Source organism: Lissotriton helveticus, chromosome 3_2 (assembly GCF_964261635.1).
Source record: "Lissotriton helveticus chromosome 3_2, aLisHel1.1, whole genome shotgun sequence".
NCBI classification, from domain to species: domain Eukaryota; kingdom Metazoa; phylum Chordata; class Amphibia; order Caudata; family Salamandridae; genus Lissotriton; species Lissotriton helveticus.
In genome coordinates, this window is record NC_136062.1 from 116171001 (window position 1) to 116188383 (window position 17383).

At 44.8% G+C, this 17383-nt stretch overlaps 1 protein-coding gene across 4 annotated transcripts in view; it reads right to left on the minus strand.

Annotated features, from left to right (window-relative positions):
- The window catches only part of NEDD4 (NEDD4 E3 ubiquitin protein ligase), a 2078892-nt gene that overhangs the window by 877922 nt on the left and 1183587 nt on the right, over window positions 1–17383 (minus strand). The window lies entirely within an intron of this gene.

The following is a 17383-nucleotide window of genomic DNA, read 5'->3' on the forward strand; positions in this document are numbered from 1 at the left end:
GAGGGAAAAAGGCCATCCCTTAAAACAGGTTCTCCTCCATTATCACCAAGCTAGATCGGTGCAGTGCCCTGACAGACCATCATGAAATGATGTGCTGGAACCACTGTCTACGGAGACACCGCTGGAGACCCCTCATATGCCAGCTGTAGGAAAGTGCCTCTTTTTGCCATGGTCTCCCCCGCTTTTTGCCGTAGCATTGATGCTTTTTGATTGAAAGTGTACTGGGTCCCTGCTAATCAGGCACCCAGTGTCAGTGTTCTTTCCCTTAAAATAGGTAAATGTCTAATTGTAACCCAATTGGCAGGTATTTTAACACCCCTGTAAGTCCCTAGTAAATGGTACCTCTGGTACCCAGGACATGGGCAATAACAAGGGGCTGCAGCATTGTGATGTGCCACGCAAATTGACCCGCAAAAAAAACTGCATGCAGCCTCCCATTGCAGGAAGTGTAACTTGGCACCACCCATTTTGATAACACAACATGGCACACTCCCTGGGTGCCATGCCCATTCACACTGCATATACTATATGTACGTCACCCCTACAGCAGGAGTTACCCTGCTACATAATAGTTTCACTAAAAATAATGGTGTTCGGTTTCAAACACCTCATCTTAATAAATCAACACTGATACCAGTGTTGGATTTGTTATTATGAGTAAAAGCATCCAGAGGCCATCTTAAAGGTTTCCCCTGAAACCTACAGATCATTTAGTGTCCAGCCTGCAATAGCAGTCAAGTTTCTGACCCCTGCTCAGGAGAGCCACTGTTCTCAGAGGTCAAGAACAATGCCTGCTCCTGAGGGAGGTGATCACACCACCTCCAGAAGGATAGATACTGAATCAGCATACCAAGGCCAGAGGCTTCAAAGCCTCTCCCGCCTATGATATGAGACTTTACATTTCTCCAGACTTGGAGAATGCCACTCCCTGTCCTGGAGCAAATTTGGCTCCAGAGCGCGTGGGAAAATTAGCTAGTCAGTAGGCGTGCTGCTCTATCAGGCTAGGCACACCCCCCAAGGTCGACCACCTGGCGCGGTCACTCGAAGAAAGGTTTCACCATCTTGTTTATGGTGAAACTAGGAAATCTAGGTCAAGTTTATGCCCACTCTTCACAGTAAGTGGTGATACAGGGTGTGTGGTCACCCCAGGGGTGGGTAGCTCATTGGCTACTACCTTAGACTCCCCTTAATGCCCCTACGACTTGTCCAGAAGCTGTGCATTTTCCCAAAGCTGTAGAGGAGCGTCCACCAACTTCAACAATCAGGCAGCAACACCCTTGGGGTGGAGGAGCAATCACCCTGCATCTGCAGGCACCAAAAGCATCTACCTGGTACATCGTGTTGTTGGCCATCGAAGTAGCACAACAGGAGGAGATATATGAGGCTCTAGAAAGTCAGCCCGTCTCTCTGCCGAGTTTAGAGATGCTAGACACTCCAGGGGCGCACCTGCAACAATACCCTGTAGGGGCACTTGCGCCCACCAAAGCTTGTTTGTGTTCAATCTGAACACCACATCCACAAAAACGTACCTTTCGGTCAAGAGATGTCAGGAGAGACGAGCTCCACACTGAGAGTGGCCCTGCTGTGTTTCTTTTCCCTCCTATGCAGGTACCCAAGAACTGTGAGAGCCTTAAATGCTAAGTTGCCAGCCAGCCAGCACCTCAGCATCCGAGCCCCACAGCCCGAGTACACAACTTCTGCCTGTGCCCCCTTGGCCTGGGAGTCCCCACGAGCAGAGCCCCAAGTTGGGTTCTGTCAGACTTTTCGCCAAGTCACCCCTTGCAGATACAGTTGTTTTGACTTTATCGTGTAGCACACAAGGCTATCAAAGCGACCAGCACCTCTGCACCCAGGGCAGTGCTACCCATACTTCTGGTGATTTCTTGGACCACAGGCCCTAACACCCGAAGTCCTAAAGGATACCCTCTACAACCATTTTCAAGTATACCTATGCAGTACATGTCTTCTCCTCTCATAGGATAACATTACCACCATCGAGGCTCATGCCTCAAATCTGACAGCTGTGATTTTCTACTGTTTTACCTGTAAAACTCAATAACTATTCCAATGACCTTGGTGTATAAAAGTATATGACATTCTGTGTTATTTTACTGAATTGGTCTTGTGTTTCTTCTTGAGAGTGTGTCTCATGTATTTACAACAAATGTATAACACTACCCTCTGATAGGAACTCTAGGTCATGTTTATGCCCAATCTTCACAGTGAGTGGTCATACAGGGCGTGTGGTCACCCCAGCTCATTGGCTACTACCTTAGACTCCCCTTAATGCCCTTAAATTCAGTATTTGGGTGGTGCTCTGACACCAGGACCTCTGATTTGTCTACTGGGTAACCGAAGTAAGGACAAAGAAGAGCAGTCACCGTGAGAACTGAGTACTTTACCACTAATAGAGCACATGGGATTATTAACTCAAGCCCTGTAAACCAATAAACGTTGTCCATACTTTTTAAGACTTGTTGATGAAAAATCCCAACATCAACAGCAGAAATGATGTTGCTTGCAAGTGGTACATCATCAGCAGCAACCCAGACTTTAGCAGCCAGTCATCCAATGGCAATTCATCAATTCCCAACCTCCTCAGATAAGCCACAAACAATGTAATCACTTTTGTGAATATTTGAGCTGCCAATGTCAGTATTTATTTATTTGAAAGGTTTTATACAGCGCTGGCCAGACCCGGGGGTATCAGAGCCCTTTACATGAACAGAGGCAAACGGAGAAAACAGTTGTACAGGATAACAAATGAAGCAAGCGAATACATCACAGTGTAAAAAAAAGCGTGGCGAGGATCAGTGTAAACAACGTTTTTTTACTAATCAATGTAGATGAATGTGCGATTAGAAGATACACGGGGTATTGCCGGAAATGAACATAAACATAATATACATGGGGGGAGAAGTCAGTGTCTGGGAAGGGAGGAATGATATGAGCAATGGCTGGGTGCAAAGAGGGTAAGGAAAGAAACTGAAAAAAACGAAGCAGGGGGAAGAAAAAAGTTTGGTCCGTGTGGAGATCAAGGACACCAGTATAAGTTTTGAAGGTGATGTTGAATGTCTTTTTTAAAATTGAGGTAGGTGGGGTTACAACGCAGGTCTAGTTTTTTTTTTAAAACAAATTTTTATTAATTTTTCTTCAAGCATCTTACAAACATACAACATAAGCGGATCTTCATCATCGTGGCCCATTGTCAGGACAAAGATCAACATTAATCCGCACCCTCTGTCCCTATTCGAATCCCCCTCTACCCCAATCCCCCCTGGTCAGTGTGCCTCCCACTATCCATCCTATAGAGTGGCATAAACCTTTGTGCTGCAACACCCAACTCCTTCGAGGACACTCACAATTGCAGCCCTCAGCAGTCCGATAACCCAGAAAGTGTGTAAAGCATATCATGTGGCCCTAGCGGTCCTTCGTTCTCTTTCAGCAAGAGTGCGTAAACCATCACGTGCGCCGGGATGCCAGGATATAGCTGATCTCACCTCCCACATGTACCCCCGCCACAACGCAGGTCTAGTTGGAGGGAATTCCGGATACTCAGGGCTTTCCCGGAGAAGGAGCGAGTTTGGGTGGATTTCATTTTTAGAAGTGGGGGGACGAGGAGGAGCGAATTGGAGCTTCTCATCAGTCTGGTGCAGCCCGCTTTTTGAGTTTGTTAAGTATAGCGGGGTTTGTTGGTGAAGGGCATGGTGCGAGATGCATGCGGTCTTGTAGAAGCATCTTCCTTCAATAGGGAGCCATTTAGGGGCTTTCGGGGCTGAGGAGATGTGGTCACATCTTTTACAATCCATGAGGAGTTTGGCCTCCACGTGGAGGACAGCTCTAAGTGGGGCCAGGTGAACTTTGGGGGTTCCTGTGAGGATAGCGTTGCCATAGTCTAATCTAGAGAGGACTAAAGATTGGACAACTGATTTGAAGTCGTCAGAGGGAATGAAGGGTTTGATTTGCTTAAGGTGACGGAGAGTGCAGCGTGCGCCTTTAGCTGAGTTTTTTATGTGGTCTTTAAGGTCCAGGTTTCTATCAAGCATGAAAACTATGGATAACGCCGAATCAAATAGGGAGAGTGCGCAATTGATGGCATTTAGGTCACTGATCCAGCTTTGGATGGGTAGCCGATTATTTTTATGTGAGAAGAGAATAATTTCAGTTTTATTAGGGTTCAGTTTAGGATGATTGGAGTAGAACCAGGATTGGATCTTATTCAAGGTATTGCTTAAGTGCAGAATATCAGAGTGTGATTTAATTTAGTAATAGACTTGGATGTCGTCGGCATAAAGATGATACTTGATTCCCGCTTGTTTCAGAATGAGGGTGGGTCCATAAAGAGGTTGAAGAGGGAGTGGGAAAGGATACGCCCAAGGAGACAGTCGTCGGGTTAGAGAGGCAGGATTTGATTTTGGTTTGTTGTGTTCTGTGTTGGAAGAAAGAAGTGAACCATCTGAGGACCATACAATTAAGGTCAAAGCGAGCTGAAGCAAAATGAATAAGGAGGCATGATTGACAGTGTCAAATGCCACTGAGAGGTCAAGGAGAATAAGAAGGAAAGCTTCACCATTGTCAAGGGATTTGTGGATGTAGTCAACAATGTTCAGCATTGCGGATTCTGTGATGCAGCCTTTTCTGAAACCAGATTGAAGGGAGTCAAGTAGGTTGAAATTACTTATGTGATTGTCCATTTGGAGCAAGGCACATTTTTGCACGGCTTTAGCAAGAAGTGGGAGGTTAGATATTGGTCGGAGATTGTTAGGATTGTTGGGGTCAGCAGTGAGGTTTTTAGGAATGGGCGTGATTTGTCCGAGTTGGAGGGAGTCGGGAACACATCCAGAGGAGAGGGAGGTATTAATGATTTTAGTCCAATAAGGGGCGATGATACGGTTAAGGTTGTGAGCTAGTGACGGAGGGAGAGGCTCTTTGGTGTGTAAAGATGGTTAAGTTTGGCTGTAATATTAGACTGCGAGCTCGGTCATGGGGCGAAAATTGTGCCAGGAGGTGTTATTTTTTAGTTGTAGGATAGGAGGTATATAAGCGGGTGAGGATGGATTTTGTAGGAGGTTGGAAGAATGAGGTAGAATGGGTGTTGCAGACCAAGAGGATGTGAAGAAGGCAGCGTCGTAGGCAAATTGGGGGTTGGGTGGGTACTGGATTTGGTGGAAGGATTGATCCATTTTGGCAATTTTTTCCGAGAAGAAGCTGGCAATTTCCTTACATCTTGTGATTGACGCCTTCATCTCAAGGGGGGGCGAAGATGTTTGTTTTCTAACCATGTTAAAAAGTTCTCTAGGCCTGTTTTTAGCCCGAGTTGAGCACGGAAAAAGGCTGCCTTTTCGTTAAAAATGTGTTTCTTATAGGTGGATCTAGCGGTTCTGAGGAGGGCAAGGTGAGAGAGAGAAGGGTATTGTCACCATATTCTTTCTGCCAGTCTAAGATGATATCTTTCGGTATTCAGTTCGGGATTGAACCATGATTTGGATTAGATTTTTCTTTGTTGTTTAAATTTAAGGAGGGAAATTTGGTCCAGGACCTCACTTACGGTCTTATTGAAATGGTTAGTGAGTTCGGTAGCATTTTTGGAGTGTGGGGTGAGATGAAGCTGAGCTTGTAGTTTATACTCAAGTACACCTGGTGGGATTTGTTTCAGGTTTTTGGTCCATTTCGTAGGTTTGTTATTTATTGTAGTTGGCGGAAGGGCTCTGGTAGCTATCTTAAAAAGAATTGGGTGATGATCAGACCAGTCAACAGGGATAATATTGGTAAGGGAGGCCAAATCAGTGTTGGTGATGATCACATCGAGTGTGGCCCCTTTGATTTGGGTAGGCTTATGGCATAAGTGCTTGAGGTCATTCAACTCAAGCAGCTGGAAGAGGGGTATGACGTGGGAACAGTTACATTATTTCAGTGGATGTTGAAATCTCCGAAAAATAGGTTTTTTGAGTCTGAAAGGGAGGAGTGAGTGAGAAGATCGGATAGTTCCTCAGCAAAAAGGAGAGGATCACCCGGAAGGTGGTAGATGTTATGAAATCTAATCGGGTGGAGCCCTTTGACCGGGAGTTCAACGCCAAGGTATTCAAAAGTTAGGTGATCCCTGTTCTGTAAAAGGGAGAGTTGAATATCAGACTTATGGATTATTGCAAGTCCACCTCCTTATCGGTCTGGTCTGTCTTGTCTAATGATGGAGTAGACGGGGGGACGAGAAGGTCTAGAATGGCCGTCAAGTGATCATTAAGCCAGGTTTCAGTGAGGAAGGCGATGTCAATAGCCTCACTGAGGATCGTTTCTTATAATTCAGTCGCATGTCTGACAGCCAACCTGCAGTTGACAAGCATGCAGGAAAGGTGAGTTGGGGTGTCATTGGCAAGTGTATGGTGGGGAGTTGTGTAGGGGGCTGGGGGAACTTGGCGCGGCAGGGATTCTATTTATGACCAAAATAACTGGGCCCTTGGAGTAAGGGAGGGGGGTTAGTGATAAGAGGTTTAGGAAGGTAGGAGTTACAGGGGTTGATTCGGTTAGGTGTGGAGAGGTAGCTTACCGTGCAGAGTGGTCAATCCGGTCGACTGCAAAGAGGTTTTGGTCAACCATAGGGTATGCTGTGGGGAAGTTATGGGAGAGAGAGCAAGGGGTTTCAGAGTGGAGGGAGGGGGGGTCCTGGCATAGAGGGAATTGAAAGCCTCTCTAAGATGAGTTAGTTCGATAGTCATGGCTGAGAGTTTAGATTCAATGTAGAAAAGAGACTGTGTAATAAAATTGGTGGGGAGATCACATGAGAAGTGCGAAGGGGATGAGGAAGGTTTAGTGTTAGCTGTGGGAGTTGATCCTACTGGAGGTGGTCCAGGGGTAGATAAGTAAGTCAGGGAGGTGTTTGAGGGCGAATTAAGCAGTCCAACAGTCGGAGAATCAGGGAGAGGTGTGTGAGAATGTAAGGTGATTGTGGGAGATTTGGGGCTTGAGGAAAGGTCTGAGGAGATAGTGTGAGATTTGGGGCTTAAGAAAAGGTCTGGGGGGAGTCGGACGGGTGAGAGAAGGAAAAGCGAGATTTAGGATACAACAGGGCGTGAGAGCGACGACCTTATAGGTGGTGAGACAATAGGTGGAAAATTGAGTATAGGTTTTGGAAGGTGGATGGGGCAGGAGGGGAGGTGTTAATGGTCATGATGGGTTGGGAGGGAAGGGTCTAAACCGGGGTGTCTAGATGTGGAGTGTCCTGTAGTTTGGGTGATATCAGGGTAAAAGAAGGTTGGTAGGATAAGTAACTGAATGATTCTCAAAAATATAGAGGTGGAATTCGGAAGCTTGTATGAGAATGTTACTGGATTTGAATATGGAAATGTCAATTTCACTGTGAATGGAAGGGGCTGGTGCAGTTGACAATTTAAAACTATATGGAATATTGCCTGATCTAGAGATTGTAAGGTGAAGAAGGACATGCTTTTCCATTTAGAAGGGAGTTTGGAGAAGAAAATAAGGTTAGTTTTAATTGGAGAAGTCAAGCTGTGGCAGGACTCAACTATTAAAGTTTCAGGGTGACGAATCAGTAGTCTTATGTTCTTAGCATTTTAGAGAGATTTGATGGGTATGAGATGTACATGAGTTGGGGCCATGTTTAGAGAGCACAGGATTAGAGGGAGTAGGGTGGAAATTGGGGTGGGACATGGTCTGACACGATGGGAAGGGGGGGTAGAAGGAAGAGAAAGGAAATAAGGAAACAAGCAGAGTGGGGTGGGGATAATTAGAGAGAGGGAGAGTCAGCGGCTTGGGAAATGGGAGAGAATTAACCTAAAAAATCAACAAACCAATAAGAACAAAAATAAGAAAACATCAATCTTGAGGTTCTGTACCAATATCTAGAGAATGGGAGACAACTTTAAAGCATAATACCGCTTATAAAAGAAAATATTCAAGGCAGGTCAATAGCATATGAGGGTGGGGATTACGGTGGGGGAACAAAGTACGTGCACCGGTCAAGAAGCACAATTTACTACTTGTATAACGATATATCTGTAAGAAACAAAGTTTTTCGTCAGCAGTACCCCTGCGCGTCAGAAGGTGGCGTTGTGCGGCTCCGCATCCGTCGCTGGCATCATATGCACCAAGATGACGTCTCACAGAGACTACTAGGCGCCACCCATGCAGGCTGACGTCAGTTCTGTACACGACCTTCCGCGCCGGAATGCAGAGCTATGCAAGAAAATGACCACTGGTGCCCTGAAACTAGGGCCTTGAAAGGGATGACCTTAACCCTAGAAATCAGTTCGCAGAACAGGGAGGATGGGTGGGGCGGTAAGGAATCTATCACTAACTAATGTCTCTTATAGATATATTGTTACACCAGTAGTAACTTGTGCATCTGAAAGAGACACGTTAGTGATAGATTCCTTATCTTGGAATAGATACCCCAGCAATGCCAACCCCCGTGGTGGGTCTACGAACAAGATTACACCAGAAAGTCACGGCGAACAGAACGGCCAAAAAAGCTGTCTCTCCGGCTTGAATGTCAAGGCAGTAATACTTGGTAAACGTGTGCAACGAGGCCATGTAGCTGCTTGACAAATATCCTGCAAGGGAACGCCGCGTCCCAAGGGGATAGTGGCAGCTGTTGCCCTGGTCGACTAGGGCACGCAGCCCCACAGGAGGCTCCTTCTTAGCCAATGAGTAATATGCTTTGATGCACTGAACGGCCCACCGCCTGTCCTTTTTTGGCGCCCACATAGCCAACAATAAGTTGGTCATCCACCCGGAGCTGTTGTGTGCGCTTCAAATAGAACGAGAGCGCACGTTTTCGGTCCTGACGGTAGAGCCTCTCTTCCTCCTTTGAAGGATGTGGAGGCGGTAAGAACATGGGCAAAGTGATGGTCTGCCCGATGTGGAAGGGCGTGACAACCCTTGCCATGAAAGAAGGACGAGTCCTCAAAACCACATTGTCCGGATGAACAGAAAGAAAAGGAGACTTAGAAGAAAGAGCCTGGAGCTCACTCACTCTCCTGGCAGAGGTGATAGCTACCAGGAAAGCCGTCTTTGGAGTGAGAAGACGTGAGGGACAGTTATGAAGGGGCTCAAAGGGAGAGCACATCAGATAGGTCAAAACAAGATTTAAGTCCCATTGAGGCATGATGAAAGGCACGGGAGGAAACGTGTGTGTAATGTCTTTGAGGATGCGATTAACAACCGGAGACTTAAAAAGAGAAGGCTGATCTGGAAGCCGTAGAAAGGTGGAGATGGCCGAAAGATAACCTTTGATAGTGCCCAGAGCAGAGCCCTGCTGGGTCAAAGAGAAAAGGAACAGAAGGACCTCGGAAAGAGGGGCAGCAAGGGGATCCACAGCCTTTGCTGTGCACCATGCCACAAATTTGTTCTACCTGCAGGCGTAAACTGTCTTAGTGGAGGCAGGGGCATAACAAAACTTTTTTTGACAATGAAGTATTTCTTTTATTTGATTTGGTTTAAATCATAAAAAGAGCGGATTAACCGCTAAAAACACGTTAACGCTTGTGACTTAAAATTCATGAGTAAAATAGACATTAATTAATGACTTCACGTTAAAACCTTTTTGATCAGTGAAACAGAGGAAACAAAGAAAAATAACAGTGCACTTAGTGCTTTTAGTCTTATGCTAATTGTTCTAGTTTGTAGTGACTATTTCTTATTCTTCAATTGGCTCAAGATGATTATTTAATCGTTTTTCAAAATCAGTTCCATCTCTTTCTTTTCTAGTGCTTTTGCCGCCAGGCTTAGGAACTTTAATGATTTGCATGCCAATTGCACTGTTGATCCTCCTAAACATTTTATTACTGCGGATCTGCAGGTCCTTATCTGCTCTTTTTTCATTAACGGCCGCAGCAGTTCTTTCCGTTTGGAGGATAATGCCGGACAAATACAAAGTAGGTGGAGCACTGATTCATTTCCTTGTCCACAGAGGCGGCAGTCCATTGAAGGCCAGGTGCGTTTCCATAGTGGTGTTAGATCTTTAGTCGGGTACACTCCCAGTCTCATTAAAATTAGTTGCTGTTTCATTCGGTTTGCAAAATGTTCCAAAAGATATGATTGGGGCTTTAGCTTTTTATATGTTGGCAGCACCATCCATGCATGTGTTTTCTTGGACAACGTGGCTTTATCCTGTTCTTGGGACCTTTGATTAATTATTTTGTTGACCAATTGTTTAAACTCCGGATAGGCCGTTATGGTGTGCCATGCTTCCTCCAACTTTAGAGCCTCGATCGATTTCTTTAGGATTGGATAAACGGAATTAGTCAATTTGGATTGTTTTTCGACCTCCAGCCAACAGTAATGTGCCAGAGAGTCGTCCTTTGCTGCCCGCATTCTCCAGTAGTATTTTACCAGCGCTCCTTGTCTTGACATAATTTGATTTTTTAGCCCAAATTCCGGTCTAATCCGATCTTGAGAGATGTGACGTGGGATATTAAACAATTTTTTAAAGAGGCTGGTTTGGGCGATATTCAAAGATGTTGCATCCTTTAAGTTTAAAAGTTCAGAACCATATGTAATTGCAGGTAGAAATTTTGCTGCCACAACCTTTAGTAAGTGAGTGGTAGAACTATCACTGAGTTTCTTTTGCAAAGTTTTAAATGCAAATAATAGCTGTTTGGCTTTTATTTTTTGCTGTTCTTGGTGTAGTTTGTAATTAAGATGATGGTCCAAAGTAAATCCCAGATACTTGTATGTCCCCTCACGGTCCAAACAGTTGCTGTCGATCGTCCAAATAATTTTTGGTATTTTTTTCTGTGGTCTAGAAAAACACATGACCTTTGTTTTTTTTAAATTTATCTGTAGTTGGTTTAGGTCTGTGTATTCTACTAATTTGTTGATCAGTTGTTGCAGCCCGCGAGGCGTTTGGGAGAGCAGCACAATATCATCTGCATATTGTAAGCTTACTATTGTCACGTTCCCCAGTTTTGGGGGGTCACCTAATGATGAGCGTAGGTTGTAGTCTAGATCAGCTGTATATATGTTGAATAGACAGGGGGCCAAAACGCACCCCTGTTTTAGGCCATTGATGGTTGTAATTTTGTTAGTTAGAGTTCGGCCATCTCCCATTTTTACTTGAACCCATGTTTTTGAGTAAAGGTTGATTATTGCATTCAGTAAATTTGACGGTGCACCTTAAGATTTAATTTTTTCCCACAAGGCTTGTCTGGGGACCTTATCAAAGGCCGCCTTGAGGTCTATAAAACACGCGTACAGTACTTTTGAGTTTACAATAGCTTGGTTAGCCAGGAGTGTTACGGCGGATATGTTTGTTAAGGTACCCATTCCGGCTCGAAAGCCCGTTTGTGTATTGGGGATCAGTTTGATGTTCTCTACCCAATCTTCTAGGTCTTTAAGCAAGTTTGCCGCGTACATTTTTGCCTCAACATCTATGAGGGCTATTAGCCTATAATTTGCAGGATTTGCGCGAGCCCCAGATTTAAATATTGGGTGCAGAATACTTCCTCGTCACGAATCGGGGATAGTGTGAGATTCTAAAATGTTCTCAAACAGTATGGCTAGATGGTTGGACCAGAATGCTGAATCTTTTTTGAATAGGGCGTTTGGCAGACCATTAGGTCCCGGCGCCCCATCTGATCTCTGTTTTTTTATGATGTTCTTTACTTGTTTTTCTGTAATCTGAATGTCAACTATTGATTGATCTGACCCTGCTGTTTCTGGCTGATCTTGTTGCAATTTTCCTTCCATTTGTTTTTTTTGCGAGTTGCTATTTTGTTTCTGGTTCGGCTTGCTTGTTGTGTGGTATGGAGCATACATAGATGGTTTCTGTATCTCTGCCTTCCTCTGCTCTCTTTTTGGAGTCTTACTGGGGTTTCCTTGGTTTAATTGCATCACCATCCGTATGTCAATTACGGTACTAGTCTGTGAGTTATATGTAGCTTCTATGTGAGCTCGCCATATATGCTCAGTTATATCGGAGTTGAAATGCCGTTTTTTTCCATTGGATAGAGCATTTATTTGGGCCCAAAACAGTTTGGAATTTTGTTGTTGACTTGCGTAGAGCATTTTTGTCCAGAATTGCTCATTATATGTGCGTTTGGCGTCCCGGGTCTCTTTTTTTAGATCACTTTCATTTTTTTAATTGTCGTTAAGACCTCCCGGGAAGGTTGTTGACCGTGAGTTCTCATTTGTCTCAATGCTTTGTTTAATTTTGTTTTTTTTGTCCTCAGAGCTTTAGTGTACCATTCTGACCCGCTGATCCGTGATGTGTTTCGGTTTTTGGGGCTGTGTATAAACTTTCTATTCAAGTTGTTAATTAAGGACTCCCACGCCTCTATCCCCAGTGATTTTTCACCTATAGTAGGCAGAAAAGCTGTGCAGAACTCCAAGATTTTGTCTATGGTGTTTTCGTTCCATATTAACCGATTTAAATTATACAGTTTAGTAAATTGCGTCAGAGCTCTTGATGGTGGATGCTTTTTTCTGAAATCAATTAGTGTAAAAGTTTGGGGGTAGTGATCACTCTCTATTCTTTCTAGTATTTGAAAATTTGTGATGCTGGGGAATAGGCCTGGATCTACTAAGGTGAAATCAATGGTTGCTCCTGATTTTGCCGTCGCTCTTGTGAATGCTGCCGGACTATCTTGTGGGCTTCGACCATTCAGCGTATATAATGCTTGTTTGTCTAGCAATGCGGCACATTTCTTTCCAAATGTGTCACGTCTGGTTGAGTTGTCTCTCCTGACGTGTATTCCATTTGGTAGATTTTTCTCTTGTTCTTGCATCAAATTCATGTTGAAATCTCCAGTCAATATTATGTTGGCTTGTGGATATGTTGCCTTTAACGATTTGATGGTGGCGGCCAGTTGTTGTATATCTCTCCCCTTGTGTTTGTGGACTGGGTGGATATATATGTTCATAATTATCAATGTACAAGCGGTATTTACTGCAAGTTTAATGCATTGCATCCAGCTTGAATCCAGGTCGATATTTTCTTCTTCCCATCGGATATATGTGGCGATGTATATTGATAAGCCACCCTTGGCTCTTCCATGTGCTGACTCTTTTTTAGCTAAGTTTAAATGTTCTTTGTAGCCTACTATAGGAGTAAATGTTGTCTGCCAGGTTTCCTGCAACAGCAATATATCGTACTGTAATATGAAGTCAGCAAAGTCAATTTCTCCTATTTTGGATGCTAGACCATTCACATTCCAAGAACAGATGTTAATGTCTTGCAATGTTTTCGCTTTTCTTTGAGATTGTATTCAGGCAACTCCTTGTTGCATGATTTGAGATCTCAAATGTTGATTGACCTCATGTTTGGCTTTATCTGGGTGTGAAATTGTGATTGTAATTTGTCTTATGAGTTTGACGTCATCCTTTAATTGTTCATGGGTCTCTGGTCCTTTGGCTCCTTTTAGGACGCCCTCTATGCGTGGAAGTTGTTGTAGGGGGCTCGGGTAACGAGGGGGTTCCACTTTGTTTAGTTCTATACCCCACTCTTCGAATGCCTCCTTGTGCCTCAAAATCTGTTCAGTGACTAAATGGTTTGTCCAAGTGGCTATTGTTATTTCTGCCCCCGTTTGGTTGGGAGTAGATTTGAATTCAATTCTTTCCAGGTCGCCAGATGTTATATGGCTCAGGGCAGGTAAAGATTGGAATAGCTTTATTATTGCGCTTCGATTTAATGTGTCATGAGATCCTCTCGATTTGTAGTGTGGAATCAGTTCTATCTGGTTATGGGCGGTAGGCGATTGTTTTTTATTGTAATTGATCGGATTCCCTGTTATTACTTCTGTTGGGGCTTGTCGCTGTATTTTGACATACTGGGTTGATTTGACTTCTTCTTGGTGTATGTTTTCGATGGGGTCTATGGTACTATGTGGGTGTAAATTATTTTTGATTTCTTTATTTCTTGTTGATAATTCTCCTTTCCCACTTGTTACTGTTTCCTGCTTGGTGCTTTCTTTGTCCTTTAGAATTTGAGTTGTATCTGGTTTTGCAGTTTTTTCATTTTTGACTTTGTCCTTTTCCTTCTCTGCTGATGATTTGAATATATCGTAAATTTTATTGATTGACAGATTTCCCTTTTTTGTTTTGTTTTTGCCATCGTGAATTTTTATGGCCGCAATTTCTTTTGTTGCCAAGACTTTATGGTTCGTCATGCTGAGTATGTCACTATTACTTTCTTTATCTTTTTGATTCGTCGTGTTGACAGTATCTCTATCCCTTTTGTCATTTTTGTCTTGTTTTTCCTGGATTGATATCAGTGGTGCTTGTTGGAGGGCTTTGACTTTGTTTGTTTTACTTTTCCTTGCTTTCCTCATGCGTTTGCGTTCCCGTTTAGAGAGAGGTTTTTCAAAGTTTTCTGGTTCCTTGCTTTGTGCCGATACCTTCGATGAAGAACTTTGATTCAGGCATGATGTTGAGCTTTCTGAATGCTGATATTCCTTTATTCGTTCCCCGCCTTTCTCGGTGACTGAGGTATTTCTACCTTTGTTTTCTTGCGGGTTGTTTTCTTCTTTTATTGGTGTAATGATAGTGGCAATGGCATCCTTGTTAGTTCCATCTGTCTCCATGAGCCCTCCTTCCGTTGTATTTGTGACGTTTATTTGTGTTTCCCTTACTACCCCCAACAACTCTGACATTATAGTTGGAACAGCTACAAGCTTGTCAATTATTTGATGGCAGTGACACGTATAATATGTGGTGTCCCGTGCTTGTTGTTCGTGTATCAAGAGGGAGAGAGAGGACCAGCTAGCTAGTCCGTATCCCCAATTTATATAGACTTTAATCAAAAGGAGACTAGCTAAAGCTTGAGGGAGGTTAAACAAGATTTAGTATTAAAATCTAAATGACTCAGTCTTGTTTTGTCAAGGGATAGTGACACCTAGTAGGTGTGCTCATGAAGCCCTCACCCACCAACCTAGTTGGTGGCATGCTTCATCATCGGGCCCACCCAGTGACACCTAGCGTGTCCCGGGTGTGCTACGACGCCTGATTACAGCGGAGCAGGTATGTCGCTGTGTGTGCGGTGAGGGGTGCTTTGAATGTGAATTTAAAACAGCTTGGCGGAGGTCCCAGTACCCGAAGGTGAATAAACTTTAATACCTGGGCCACCGTCAGCGGTTAAAAATAAGGCTGTGGGACATTAGAGGCGGGTTACGACCTCCCACGTCCTTGATGGGTCAACATGTTTCAGCCAGTGCCTTATGAATATGCTGGCTTTCTTCAGGACAGATAAAAGGTGTGTGCAATTAAAACTAGTGGATGTGTGATACAGACTATGTGTCTACACACCCTAAAGTGTATCTATGTGTGAGAGGGGGATTCCCTTCTCAAGAACACGCTAGTTTTAAGGAGTTTTGCTTCAAGGTTTTTGAAGTGGCAAGTGGTTGGTCAGGATTACTGGCCAGAGCCTGCCTTGGACCTGTAGTGCCTCCTTCGCAGAACCGTGCTTGTTGTACCCTTGTTATCATTGCATTTAAGTCATGTAGTTTTTGATCTATTCCCTGCATGTGTAAAGCTAGTATATTTAATAGCTCAACTTGGGTATCTAGCTTGTCAGCATGATAGGTTACAGCTGATCCAATTGTCTTCATAGTGCCTAATAACTGATCCCAGAATAGTCCGGTTGATTGGTCTTCTTGTTGTTCCATGGGGTAATGACCCTCGTGTTTCTTGGTGCATCGTCGTGGGGAAGATAGTTTTTGGAGTTCTTGGTGACTAACAGGAATAATTAGTTCAATCTCTTGGGGATTTTTAAGAGGTGGTACGTTTGTCTTACTTTGGCTGGGCGTCTGCGTCAGGTCAGTACTGTGCCATTCGTGGTTGCTTGAGTCGCGGATTCGAGTTTATAGGAGGATGTTCCTGTGCGTTGATTGCTTGACTCCCTTTCTGAGCTGGGAGTGGCTCAAGTTGTGGGCCTACAGGTGTGCTTAGTATAGCGCAGGAGCTGTCAAAGTTGTCTTGCCCGAACACCAAGTTGGCCTCTTCACAGTACCGTCTCGCGGGTTGTTGGACCATTAGCAGTTGTTGGTTTTGCTGCCTTAGGTTATTTGTTTGGGCTTGGCTGATCCATTGTATAGGTGTATGTGCTAACTCCTCTTTGGTTTCATATTCTTTGTGGACTTCTGCCTGAATGGCCTGTTGATGGAGTCCATGGTGAGCTGATAGTAGGTTCTGAATAATATTGGTAGAACTTGCATCCTCTGACGCAAGCAGGTTGGGGACCTTATGTTCAGCATCTTCTGCATCCTCTGTGTTTGTTTGCGTGCTGACCTTGTCCTTGTCCTTGTGCGTCTCCTTGTCCACACTGTCCCCTTTATGCCTGTACTTTTCAGCTTCTTTTGCCTCTTTTGCTTCCTTGACTGCCTTATGCGTTTTTTGCTTCCCTGGGGATAGGCTGCGACATACTTTTAGGAAATTGGTGATGAGAGCCCGTTTACTGCTTTTGTTGCTGTCTTTGATGGGGGAACTGGTTGCCCTGATGGGGGTGTGATTAAGCGGTCGGGTGTTGTCCTTTTCTATTTTGCCCCCGATCCATTTTCCTGTTTGGGATCAAAATCCAAACACTGTTCCTGCCCCCTGTCTTTTAGCTTTCTAGGCTTTTCCAGTTCTGATTTGTCCTCTGTTTGGGCCTCTGTTGGCTCTGTTGGGTCCTATGTTAAGTTCTTTCCCTCCACTCCCTCTTTTTCTGGTTTTAATTGCTGGTCGCCTGGTGCCCCCCAAATTTTCCCCGATCTCATGGTGGGCTGTGCACTGTACTAGTTCTTGAGGTCTTGGGTATTGGGGTCCTGGATTAGGGATGCAGGACTGCTGACTTGTTATTGTTGCTTGTTGCTGCTTCCAGAGGCACCTGGTCCTATACTACGCACCCTTACTTGCTGGCTGACTGGCTGGCTAGTAGCACCTTACCTTAAGTTATGCGGGGTGGTTGCAGGTGTTTTTGCGAGTGTAAGTATTACTGCTTTTAATGCTCTTTTACTGCTCCCTCCACTGTGGGGTTTCTCACACTACCTGCTGCCGCCAGCAAGGGCCGTTTACTGCTTCCTTCTTGCCTCTTCAAGGGTTCTCTCACCTGGCTCCTGTCGCTGTGCAGTTAGTGATTGCAGCTGCTGCGAGGCCCGTGACTCCTGCTGTAGGTAAGTATGATGATTCGAGGTAATTGAGCTCTCCCGCCGCCACACAGCTCTGCGCGGCTCCCCTCTGCCCGCTATCTCTGCCGCTGTGGACTTGAAGCTCGGGGCTCGCTGCACCTGCTCGCGGCTCCTGCTGCTGCGGCTGGTGACTCGCCGGTGAGATTGGCTTTTGGAGCACACACGGCTCCTGCGCAACGCCGCACTCGCGGCGGTAGGAGGCTTAAGGGTCGCGGCTCCTGCCGCCGGTAAGGGGCTGAGGAGAAACTCCTGAGCGCTGCGTGCTGTGC